The following is a 12,563-nucleotide window of genomic DNA, read 5'->3' on the forward strand; positions in this document are numbered from 1 at the left end:
TTTCTTCCAGTTGAATTCCAGTTCCCAAATCATCGACTCTGAAAATCTAGCATCCTAGTCAGACCAAAATCAAAACTGTGCATGCTGTTCTCAGAACTCAATGAGTCTCTTCTAGAATCTTTAATATCACTAAAAACTTGGTTTGGGGAACACAATTTTCTCTGGAAAAACTATTCTAGGAGTTAAGGATTGTTAATTTTTTTCTAAATTTGGTGAGAATGGGGCGAGTGCTATAATAATCTTGTGACCCCCTTTTCTAAAAAAAATTAGGTACATAAAAAACTTGGCAATAAATTAATGTTATTTCCGAAGTTGTGAAGGAGTTACACCCATTCCATGAGAAACAAATCAGGTTGCAGCTGCTGAAGGAAACTTACCCTCTCCAGCCAGTAAGACGTCTCTTTTGAGGCTAGACAGAATGAGAAATTGGCAAGGACAATTTTTTTCACTAATTCTCTAAAATCACAAAGGTCACATAATTTGATTCTGAGCTCTCATTCATTTGACCAGTAAAATTCAAGGGAGTTTACATTTGTACTTTAATTTTTGTTGAGGAATTTAGTAATGGGCAGAGATTTATATTTAGGACATCTAGTTTTTCGGTGTGTTATTATTGGAATAGTTCCATTCAGTCATTTGATATTATTGCAAAACTTCTGAAAAACTTGGACAATGTAGCTAGATAGTAGTTTGACTTGGGAATAGAAAGAAGAGAGTTTTCAGCTTCAGTATAGACTGTCCTTTTTGACACTTCCGAGGGAATAGGGTCTCTCTCTCTCTCTCTCACTGGTTTCCCAGGCAGGTCCTCAACAAGCAAGAGGTCAGTGGTAGGACAACAGCTTCATGGCGGTGGGGGCAGGAGGTCTTGATAGACTACAGAGTTTCTCAACTAAGGCAATAGCAGCCATCTTTACTTTTCATAGCCTTAGTAGTTAAGCTCCATGAAGTAAAAAAAAAAAAAAAAAAAAACCCACAAACCCCTGGAGAATATTTTGAGTGGTAGTGGTCTTGGGACATTCTTTCCTCCCCTCAGGTTTCTGTAATGAGGCATTTCCAAAGTTTCTCATCCCAGAAAGTCAGTGAGCTGACTGATGAGTTTGAGAAAGGAACTAGGTAGATGCAGTTCGGTCCCTGTTGCCTACATCCCAGAGGGAACCACTTAATCTGAGATGGTATACACGCTCCACCTGTCTTTAAGTGGAACAATGGTCAACTTCCACCCAGGATCTTCCCAACTGCCTGCCTCTGGCTGAGCTTGGAGTTTGGTATTAAGATTATCATCACTTCCCCAAGTCACAGTCTCCAATATTAGTTTTATCAATCATAAAGGACAAAGGTAATATTTTGATTTATTTGATCTCCATCGGTCTTACCCCATACATATAAGTGGTGGGTGTTATTAAGTCAAGCAGGGAAACCAAGACTAACTTACTTTTTACTTAAACAAGGTTTAAGGACATACAAAGTGAGAGAAAAAGACTCCCACACAAAATTCAGTCCAGTGAGGCAATACAGAAAAGCCTTGATTTAGGGTTTGAGAACGATGAAGCTATACCAAAGAAAGCTACTGAGAAAACTTGCCCCCTCAAGTTTCCAAATGAGAAAATTGAGCAAAATTCTAAGTACAATATTTTAAATTTCATATCCATTCAGGTTTTAAGTCAGTAAAGGGGATTTCTTGGAATTATTTGAGCATCTAAGCTTCAGAGGGCAAGAGTATAATGTGCCTTAAAGCAGGAATAGGGTCATCGAAAATTTATGATGAAATCAAGAGCAAATGATGAAATCAAGAGCAAAAGCACAGCTATTGGCAGTGTCACTGTGTATCACATAAGAAGATAAACTTCCTTCTTTTACTTCCCTCGTCATCACACCTTTAGCATCTGCTGTCAGGCTGAAACAGTCAATATGGTTATTTGCAAGACAGCAATGTATAGAATGAGAAATTGGAATGCTATAGAAAATCAAGGAATGGGAAAACAAACAGGGTATTTTCTTCAGTTCAGTTGCTCAGTCGTGTTCAACTCTTTGCGACCCTATGGACTACAGCACGCCAGGCTTCCCTGGTATTTTCTTAGCAGTGTTCAATTCACCTAGTAAGGCTCAATTTGACCATATTGCCACAGACCATGACAACACTTCTATTTGGCCATTAGTGTCTTGAGGGCATGTTTTTACATGTCACTCCCAGCAATTCTCTTGAATTACTTTTTATAAATTTTTTTTCATTAAAAAAAAATAAAGTTTAGTGATGTTCATGGTTTAAGGTAAACCCATTTGCCACAACTAAGAATGGCAGATCAGAAGCAGAGAGCTTAAAACCCTCATCTTTCTTCTAAAACAATATTATTTTCTATAATCCATGCTTTTACACAGGTGGCAAGTTAGAGGTATTTTTCTCAGTAAAAACTCAGCCCTTTCTGACCAGAGAAGGGTGAATTAGAGTTTCCTTACTTCCCTAACATGGACAATGAGATAACCCCATTCATTTCTTTACTTTTCTCAAGTGAATTTACAAAAATGATAAATGTGATCTACATTCATGAAAAAATGGTTAAAAAAAATTTTTTTTCATATTCTAGTGCTACCCAAATGTTTCCAGTCTCAAATTCTCTGCAAAAGATTGGAAGATGGAATTCAAAACATCTCAACAGTGAATAATAATCCAAGCCTCTGATTCGTCCCCAATCCCACCACCAATAACTACCTAACTCACTAAAGCTATTCTTAAAGATAAACAAGCTAAAGAAGCTGGATTAACACTAAAAATTAGGGTAGGGTAACACTAAGCTCTTGACTGACATGACCTCTTAAAAGTTGTGATCAAGTGTATGTGACTGTATGGAGAACATACACACACACAAAGACACACACACATACCATGAGCCAGTAAACTGACTATATTCCGTGTAATCATCAAGTCTGATCCAGACTTGTAATGAATTACTTTGGCTCTGAAGAGCTCAGAAGACTTGAGGAACTAGACTCTCAGATAGTTTAGTCTGAAACTTCTTAGCTGTTCCTTTTACTAACATAAGACAAATCAAAAACTTTCCCCCTACTAGTACTTCAAAAGTAATATGGAGTGGGAAAAAATAATCCTCAAGAAACTGACTCCTCTATCAGGGATCCAAAATGTACACCCTGAGAACACCCAGTTTTTCTCTAGTTCACTTCTATTGGAGGATTAGGATTCTTTTAGATTTCCCCATTCATTTCTTCCTCTTGTCCAACTACTGACAATCTTCCTCCATCTCTGTCATTACCTCATGGTTGGCGGAAAAGACAAGAGTTAATCTGCAGAAATCTTTTAACTAAACCCAGGCTGACTGTGTTTTATCCTTAGATAATTGGCTTCAGAAAGATGCTCTTGCCATTGAATATGAACTGTAGACTAAAGATTGTTATTCATAATTGAGGCTGACACTTCATGTAACCTCTCACCAGCACAACATTCACTTTAAACCCAGAGAAACGAAAATGAAGGTCACATACTTAGTTTATCTGCAGCTCACCCACTTGAACACATCTGTGATCTTTGGATCACTGAAATGTGATTTTTCAGAGGGCAAAAATAATACAGGATCTTCATTTTCACCCATCCTTATAATAAAAACTACCAAAGATGGAAGAAAATAATTATGCCAAACTTAGAGCAACAGATATCTTGTCAAAACACAGCACACATAGTAAAACCAGCTTATCTCTCATAAGAAACTCAGATAGCCTCAGAATTTTGTTTGGTAAGAAATACAGCTTTTGCATAACAGAATTGGTATAAATCTTTACTGAAAGAAAAGACTAGGATTTTATTTGTATCAACTTTTGTGGCTTGCCTACACTATTGCCATTTACTTCCGACATAAACGATAAATGAATAAATTCTATCCGGATACTCACAGCAGAGAGCTCAGTTCTGGCCCCTAACATCAGACGTCGCCGCTGCAGACTGAATGCTACTGTTGGGAGGTGCTTTTATTTTCCTAACAAAGTAGCACCCTCTAGTGGCTTTTCAAAATTATTAAGTACACGCCAAGCATGTGACATAATTTGTTTACTATCCAATTATGCAATGTCAAAACAGGTGAAAACAAAAGCCTGCTCAGAGCCTTATAGGATGCGTATGCAAAACGCATTCTATGTTTTCCCTAGGAATGTGGCTTTTAAAGGAAAATATGTTTAAACATCATTCCTATTTCATATATACAGTGCACCTCTGAGAAAAATATACTTTATTATAATTTGATATTACTAATATTATCATTGCTATTAATATTAATAAAAATGCACTTTACTATATTTGAATCTTCCCTGGTGGTTCAGAGGGTAAAGCATCTGCCTACAATGCAGGAGACCTAGGTTTGATCCCTGGGTCGGGAAGATCCTCTGGAGAAGGAAATGGCAACCCACTCCAGTATTCTTGCCTGGAAAATCCCATGGACGGAGGAGTGTGGTAGGCTACAGTCCATGGAGTCACAAAGAGTCTAACACAACTGAGCGACTTCACTTTACTATATTGGAAAATGCATTCTGGAGTACAGTAAATAATACAAAAAAATACATTGTTTTACAAGTATTATCTCATTTAAAATTCACTATGAATACATAATCTAGGTTTATCCTCATCCTGTGTGATGGACAAAAATACTGAGGCCCACATATGTAATGTAAGTTGCCCAAAGTCAAGTACCTAAGAAAAGGTAAAGAAAAACCAAAGTTCAAACCCAAATTTATGTGTTTGCAAAGATTCTTACAAACCTGATTCTGACAAGCAGAAATTACCAGTAGCTTTCGCATGTATCTGGAATCATGAAAGAGTAAAACCCAAAGGAATTATTCAAGAACGTAATAAAAAACTGAAAATTTGTGTAAAGTCTGTTAATTTTATGTTAGAAATACAGCCATTTTCTACAGTAAATAAAAATCAAGTACCAGTTCTTGGATGACAAATCTCTAGAGAATCAGTTTAGTTCTCACATTCACCATACACTTTACAAAAGGGTACAAACACTTGTTCAGTCCTGAGAGTTTATTAAATCAAAAGAGGTATATCTGCTCAATAAGGCATCCAACAAACATTTATTGAATGCCTCTAGCCTCCCCTCTAGTTCTGACAGGTAATGAACCAAGATATTTTTACTAAGCAAGTTGCTGTATGAATACCAAGAATTATCAGGCAAGAGAGACTCCTGAACTAATCATTTTTTCATGGCTGCAGGACTTATATATTCCATCTTAAAGCCATGCATTTGATCCCAACTAGATAAAACATTCTTGATATTTACATAAGACTTGAAGAAACCTAGAGAAAGCAAACTATAAAAAATGTTTATTAAGCATCTACTAGATTCACACAGGTAGTCTGTTTTTTTTTTTATTTTTGGCTGCACTGAATCTTCCTTGTTACATGCAGGCTTTCTCCAGTTGCTATGAGTGGGAGCTACTCTAGTTGTGGTATGTGACCTTCTCATTGCAGTGGCTTCTCTTGTGGCAGAACATGGGCTGCAGCGCATGAAGACTCAGTAGGTATGGCACACAGGCTTAGTTGCCCCAGGGCATGTGGAATCTTCCTGCACCAGGGATTGAACCCATGTCCCCTGCATTGGCAGGTGGAGTCTTAACCAATGGACCACCAGGGAAGTCCCTTGTAGGAAGCCTTCCCTTCTCATATATCACTGTGGCAGAGACTGCTAACAGTTCATCAAACCTATTTTTTCTTTAAGAATACATTTCCAGCCTACATTTTACTTGGGTTCAACCATGCAACTGGGTTCTAACAACTGGAAAATGAGCAGAAGCAATGTGTAACACCTCCACACCTGGCCCATGAAAACCTCCTCTTGAGATCCTCCATGGTCCGTTGCCCTTTCTGGATGATGGGAATGGAGACAGTTCCCAGGCAACCTTGGACACCATGTATTGGAGACAGCAGAGCCACAAAATGGAACAAATGTCTCTGAATCATTACTTGGAGAAAATATATCTGACAATCAGGATCATGCATTTTGTAATTTAAGTGAGTTAGAAACAAACTTCTCTACACTCTGAGTTATTATGCAGTTTTGCACTTGACTGTTAGTACATCAGTAATCATTGCCTTAATGCAGTTATTTAATCTTCACAGCAAAGCTGTTTATGTGAGTTGATCTCATCTTACAGGTGGAATAGTTTAATAACTATACCAAGTATTCATAACTAATTAATTCAAACCTGGGTCAAATCCATAACTCAAATTCTGAAACATATTTGTCCTCAATATTGCACTAACAGTCTATCCCCTGCTTCTTAATAGTAACGAAACTATTAAATTCCTTTGTAATAATCAGTTTAGTTAGGCACTGCAGTAACAAATGACACTGAAAATCTGAGCTTTTTGTAATAACAACATCATTTATGTCTATGTCTGCCTTGGCTCCTGATGAATGCCTTCTTCATCCTGGGACCCAGACTGAGGGAGCAACCCTTATTTTGATGTCATAGAAGAAGATAAAGAATACAGAAAGGCCTTGGAGACATTGTGGATTCAGTTCCAGACTACCATGATCAAGCAAATATTGCAATGAAGCAAGTCACACACTTTTTTTAGTTTCTTAGTGCATATAAAAGTTATGTTTATGCTATCACATAGCCTATCAAGTGTGAAATAGCATTGTGTCTAAAACCCAATGTAAAAACCTTAATTTTAAAATGCTTTATTACTAAAAATAAATAAAAATGCTTTATTACTAAAAAATGTTAACCGTCATCTGAGACTTCAGTGAGTGATAGCAGTAACCTCAAGGATCACAGATCACAGATCACCAAAAGAAATGTAATGACAATGAAAAAGCTTGAAATATTTCTAGAATTACCAAAATGTAACAGAGAGATACAAAATGAGCAAACGCTGTTGGGAAAATGGTGCTGAAATCTTTGTTCAACACAGGGTTGCCACAGTCTTCAATTTGTAAGAAGCACAATAAAGTGAAGCGCAATAAACTGAGGTATGCCTATAATGGAGAACTACATGATGGCTCTTAAATGTTACCTCCACTTGCATTCCATTGGCTCAGCAAGTCAATTGACCAAATCCGATATCAGTGGGGTCAAGGAATATAGCCCTCAAACAGAAAGGGAAAAAATAACTGAGAAGAATAACATATTTGACTACCTCATTCTTGGAAGCTAAATATTAAGAGAATATCATGACAAAGTTATGATAAAGTTAAAAGGAAATAAAGTGAAAAAGTGAAAGTCACTCAGTCATGTCCGACTCTTTGCGACCCCATGGACTACACAGTCCATGGAATTCTCCAGGCCAGAACACTGGAGTGGGTAGCCTTTTCCTTCTCCAGGGGATCTTCCCAACCCAGGAACTGACCAGGGTCTCCTGCATTGCAGGCGGATTCTTTACAAACTGAGCTACCAGGGATTCTTGCCAAATCATGAAAGAAGAGTAAAAGAAGCAAAGTATCAATGAGATTATATACTCTCCTTGATCACCACCAAAAAATGTAATAAAGCTAAGAATTCAATGAAAAGATATGACTTGAATCCAACTAGCTCATAAGAACAGCAATTAGATTTCTGAATCATCTCAATGAATGTCTTAAACACATATGCACATACACACACATTTAGACATTTTAAACTGTAGGTTATAGAATAACTCACGTTAACAAGAATATGTTACTGAGTGCACAAAATGAGCAAGTCTAAGATATCTGTCAATTAATAAACACTTTTAAATGAAAATAGGAGTAAGGGTGGGATAGTGGGAAAAGTACTGCACAACTCTGCTTATAAAGGCACAAACAGAAAGTCATGGTTTGGTTCTTACAAGTACATTCCCTATTAATTTTCTTAACCCATGAAGTGAAGTGAAGTCGCTCAGTCGTGTCCGACTCTTTGCGACCCCATGGACTGTAGCCCGCCAGGCTCCTCTGTCCATGGGATTCTCCAGGCAGGAATACTGGAGTGGGTTGCCATTTCCTTCTCCAGGGGATCTTCCCAACCCAGGGATTGAACCTGGGTCTCCTGCATTGCAGGCAGACGCTTTATCCTCTGAGCCACCAGGGAAGCCCATAGTCCTACCTATATATATATATATATATATATTTTTTTTAACTCTTATTTGACCTTTATTATTTTTTTTCCATTTATTTTTATTAGTTGGAGGCTAATTACTTTACAGTATTGTAGTGGTTTTTGCCATACACTGACATGAATCAGCCATGGATTTACATGTATTCCCCATCCCGATCCCCCCTCCCACCTCTCTCCCCATCCCATCCCTCTGGGTCTTCCCAGTGCACCAGCCCCGAGCACTTGTCTCATGCATCCAACCTGGGCTGGTGATCTGTTTCACCCTTGATAATATACATGTTTTGATGCTGTTCTCTCAAAACATCCCACCCTCGCCTTCTCCCACAGAGTCCAAAAGTCTGTTCTGTACATCTGTGTCTCTTTTTCTGTTTTGCATATAGGGTTATCATTACCATCTTTTTAAATTCCATATATATGCATTAGTATACTATATTGGTCTTTATCTTTCTGGCTTACTTCGCTCTGTATAATGGGCTTCAGCTTCATCCATCTCATTAGAACTGATTCAAATGAATTCTTTTTAATGGCTGAGTAATATTCCATGGTGTATATGTACCACAGCTTCCTTATCCATTCATCTGCTGATGGGCATCTAGGTTGCTTCCATGTCCTGGCTATTATAAACAGTGCTGTGATGAACATTGGGGTGCACGTGTCTCTTTCAGATCTGGTTTCCTCGGTGTGTATGCCCAGAAGTGGGATTGCTGGGTCATATGGCAGTTCTATTTCCAGGTTTTTAAGAAATCTCCACACTGTTCTCCATAGTGGCTGTACTAGTTTGCATTCCCACCAACAGTGTAAGAGGGTTCCCTTTTCTCCACACCCTCTCCAGCATTTATTGCTTGTAGACTTTTGGATAGCAGCCATCCTGACTGGTGTGTAATGGTACCTCATTGTGGTTTTGATTTGCACTTCTCTGATAATGAGTGATGTTGAGCATCTTTTCATGTGTTTGTTAGCCATCTGTATGTCTTCTTTGGAGAAACGTCTGTTTAGTTCTTTGGCCTATTTTTTGATTGAGTCATTCATTTTTCTGGAATTGAGCTGCAGGAGTTGCTTGTATACTTTTGAGATTAATCCTTTGTCTGTTGCTTCGTTTGCTATTATTTTCTCCCATTCTGAAAGCTGTCTTTTCACCTTGCTTATAGTTTATTTCGTTGTGCAAAAGCTTTTAAGTTTCATTAGGTCCCATTTGTTTATTTTTGCTTTTATTTCCAATATTCTGGGAGGTGGGTCATAGAGGATCCTGCTGTGATTTATGTCGGAGAGTGTTTTGCCTATGTTCTCCTCTAGGAGTTTTATAGTTTCTGGTCTTACGTTTAGATCTTTAATCCATTTTCAGTTTATTTTTGTGTATGGTGTTAGAAAGTGTTCTAGTTTCATTCTTTTACAAGCGGTTGTATTTTTAAGGACATTATTTTTAAAAATATGGTCAATCTATTCCCTGTTTTTAAAAAAGCATGTTCAGTCTATCTCAAGTTATTAATGTATTATCAGTATATTAAATCAGACATATTAATCCAAATCTTTCATCCAAATATTTGATTCAATTTTCAGGCAATAATGGCCAGTCAAATGCAGAAGAGGCATTGCCTAATTCTGATTAACTCAATTCTGTGGCCTTATAAAAACAAATTGGTTGAGCATTTCTATCTTCTCTGAAATCATTTTGCCTATTTTAGTATCATTGTTTTTTGGATGAATGCATGAATGCAAAAGAAATTCCCTGCTTCCCTACATAATACTTATATATGTAATACTTAGGAAGTTCCACAGGAAATACTATGTGTTATATTAACTTTTGGAACCCAGTAAAGAAAACCAAGATGACATCTGCACAATGAAAATAGCAGTGAACTAGAACTAAACATCAACTTCTAGTAAGTGGGAAGACATAAAAAAATAAATCACCAATAGAATCTCCAGGCAAGAATACTGGAGTGGGTTGCCATTTCCTTCTCCAGGGGATCTTCCTGACCCAGGAATCGAACCCAGGACCTCTGGGTTGCAGGCAAATTTTTTACTGACTGAGCTACAAGGTAAGCCCAACAGAAAAGACAAAAGAGTCAAATTCAGCATTTTTGCAGAAAAATCTATGAAATAAATGCAATTATATTTTGACTGTTGGTATTCACCATCAGACTGGATTTCTACAAGAGCAAAGCCCATGTCTATTTTAGTTGGCATATTCTTAGAACTTAGCACAGAAGTTACTGTAAAGAGAGCTCACTAAGTACTCGTCAGATCAGAATATGTTACTTTGATTAATATGTTACTTTGATTAGTGATTTCTCATAAATTATCTTTGTTCATCTTCAGAACACCACTAGAGTTGGGTTTATTGATCTCAGTTTTACTAAGGAGGAAACAGTCTAGAGGGATGAGCTTCCCATTCTCATAACTAGTAAGAGCAGAATCAAATGAAAAAAAGACAGTAGGTAAACACATAAAGTATTCTTTCAGAAATAAGTACTTGATCACTCAGTGAAAGGAGGTTATCACTGGACTGGCTGAGTTGAAGGGTGTGATAAAGGACACAAAATAGGAAATGTATTTCTATAAAAGGGAGCCAGGTGTTCCGTGGACTTTTCTGTAATAAACAACAGAAGATGACAGGTAATGGAATGAACAGCAAGAGGAATTACAAATATATTTATCAGAACAAAGAAAGGATGTAACAATAAAAGCAGCAGATAGAGGTCCTGATAATGCCAGAAATCATGGGAATAAAAGAGCTAAATTTCTCCATAGAAACATGAACTTCATAATTAAAAATGTTTCTTTAGCCTAGAGAGGAAGTGCATGTATCAGAAAAGTCACACATACAAACCAACCACAATACACCATACGATGGCAAGATGAGGGTCCTTGGTCCTCATGTGTCTAGACCCCTTGTTTTCCCATCGTATTATGTCACTTCTCTGATTTGTGTGTATATCTTATGATATACTAGGATGAGGGCTTAATAATTTCCTCAAAATTGTAACAAGATAAATAAAATGAACTGGCAACCCACTCCAGTATTCTTGCCTGGGAAATCCCATGGACAGAGGAGCCTGGTGGACTATAGGCTATGGGGTTGCAAAGAGTTGGACACAACTGAGCAACTAAGCCAACAAATAAAAGTCAAATAGATGCCTTACCCATACAAATGATTTTCTATATTTTAGAATGTCGCTGTGGATAAATTCTAGGTAATATAAATACAGATGGGATGGTAGGATGAGAATATAACCCCTTTGCAACCCTAATAAAACAACGAATCGATGCAACAACCATCAATGGCTACTGAAACAATTAGATGAAAGGTTATTTGGGAATTCAAAATGGTACATCAGAGGTCATCTGAAACCACCAATCATCACAACAAGAAAGAACCAGACATTATGAATTTTCTGCTGTGGTTCAATAAGTAACACATAGTACCAGTAATGAAATATTCTTGCTACAGAAACAAATGTGAATCTGATCAAGCTTCTAGACCCACTCATTCTTTCACAGAAAAGCCAAGGGGTGAGAAGTACATGATAAGTAACATACTGGGATGCTGCCAGCTAAAACCAGGATGTAGGAAATTCTAAACACAAGTGACTTGTTTTCTTCAACAAGTAAATGGCAAGGGGAATAAAGTAAATAGGTTGGAAGAACTGTTGTTAAAGAGTCTTAATGTGTTCTTTATATGTTTTATATGTGCTCTCTTTGTGGACTTTGTATGGGACCTGATTCAAATAATAACCAACTACAAACAGAAATGTATAAGATAATCAGAGAAATTTGGATACTGAATGGATATTTAGTGATATTAGGAAATGGCTGTTAATTTTGCAGGATGTGATGTTATGAGTGGTTCTTATTTTTTACAATACACACTGAATTTTAGCAGATAAAATAATAGGCTATTATGTTGAGGTTTACTTCAACATACTCCATGGGGAGGGGGCAGGTCGGAGAATATAAAGATTACAGTTGAAATAAAATTGGTCATGTGTTGGTAATTGTTGAAGGTGGTTGATGGTTCTTTGTACTATTCTCTCTTCTGTTTTTATTTTAAATTTTCCACAATGAATGGTAAAAAGAGATCACCTAATAAAGTTTACAGAGAACTTGGTATCTCAGTAACATAAAATGAATCTTCAAGGCATTGTAAAGAGTGAGGTGTAGCAATGCAATAACCATCCCTAGAAATCCAGACTTAAGCTCATGCACAACATGACTGGAAGAGCACAACAGATTTCTTCCTGGAGTAATGTTTTTATACCACCATTAAAGTTCCTCTTATCTCAGATACACTGGCTGATTCTGGTCCTCATGAAAACCTTCTTCCTTTTCATTTGTTAAGTCTCACTTTGATCTCCATCTTACATATACCACTACCCCTTAGCTATCATACTGGTCTCCCTTTGGCAAGAATATTTGGAATATCTGTGTGGAGGAAACTGTGCCTCGGGCTACATTGCCACATTTGGATGATCAGTGCC

General features: G+C 37.3%; 1 non-coding gene across 1 annotated transcript; it reads right to left on the reverse strand.

Annotated features, from left to right (window-relative positions):
• Positions 1–7,986: 7,986 nt before the first annotated feature.
• On the reverse strand, positions 7,987–8,058 carry TRNAC-GCA (transfer RNA cysteine (anticodon GCA)). The gene has a single exon. It is a non-coding gene; the product is annotated as a tRNA-Cys (tRNA).
• Between the last annotated feature and the right edge of the window lie 4,505 nt (positions 8,059–12,563).

Source organism: Dama dama, chromosome 6 (assembly GCF_033118175.1).
Source record: "Dama dama isolate Ldn47 chromosome 6, ASM3311817v1, whole genome shotgun sequence".
NCBI lineage: Eukaryota > Metazoa > Chordata > Mammalia > Artiodactyla > Cervidae > Dama > Dama dama.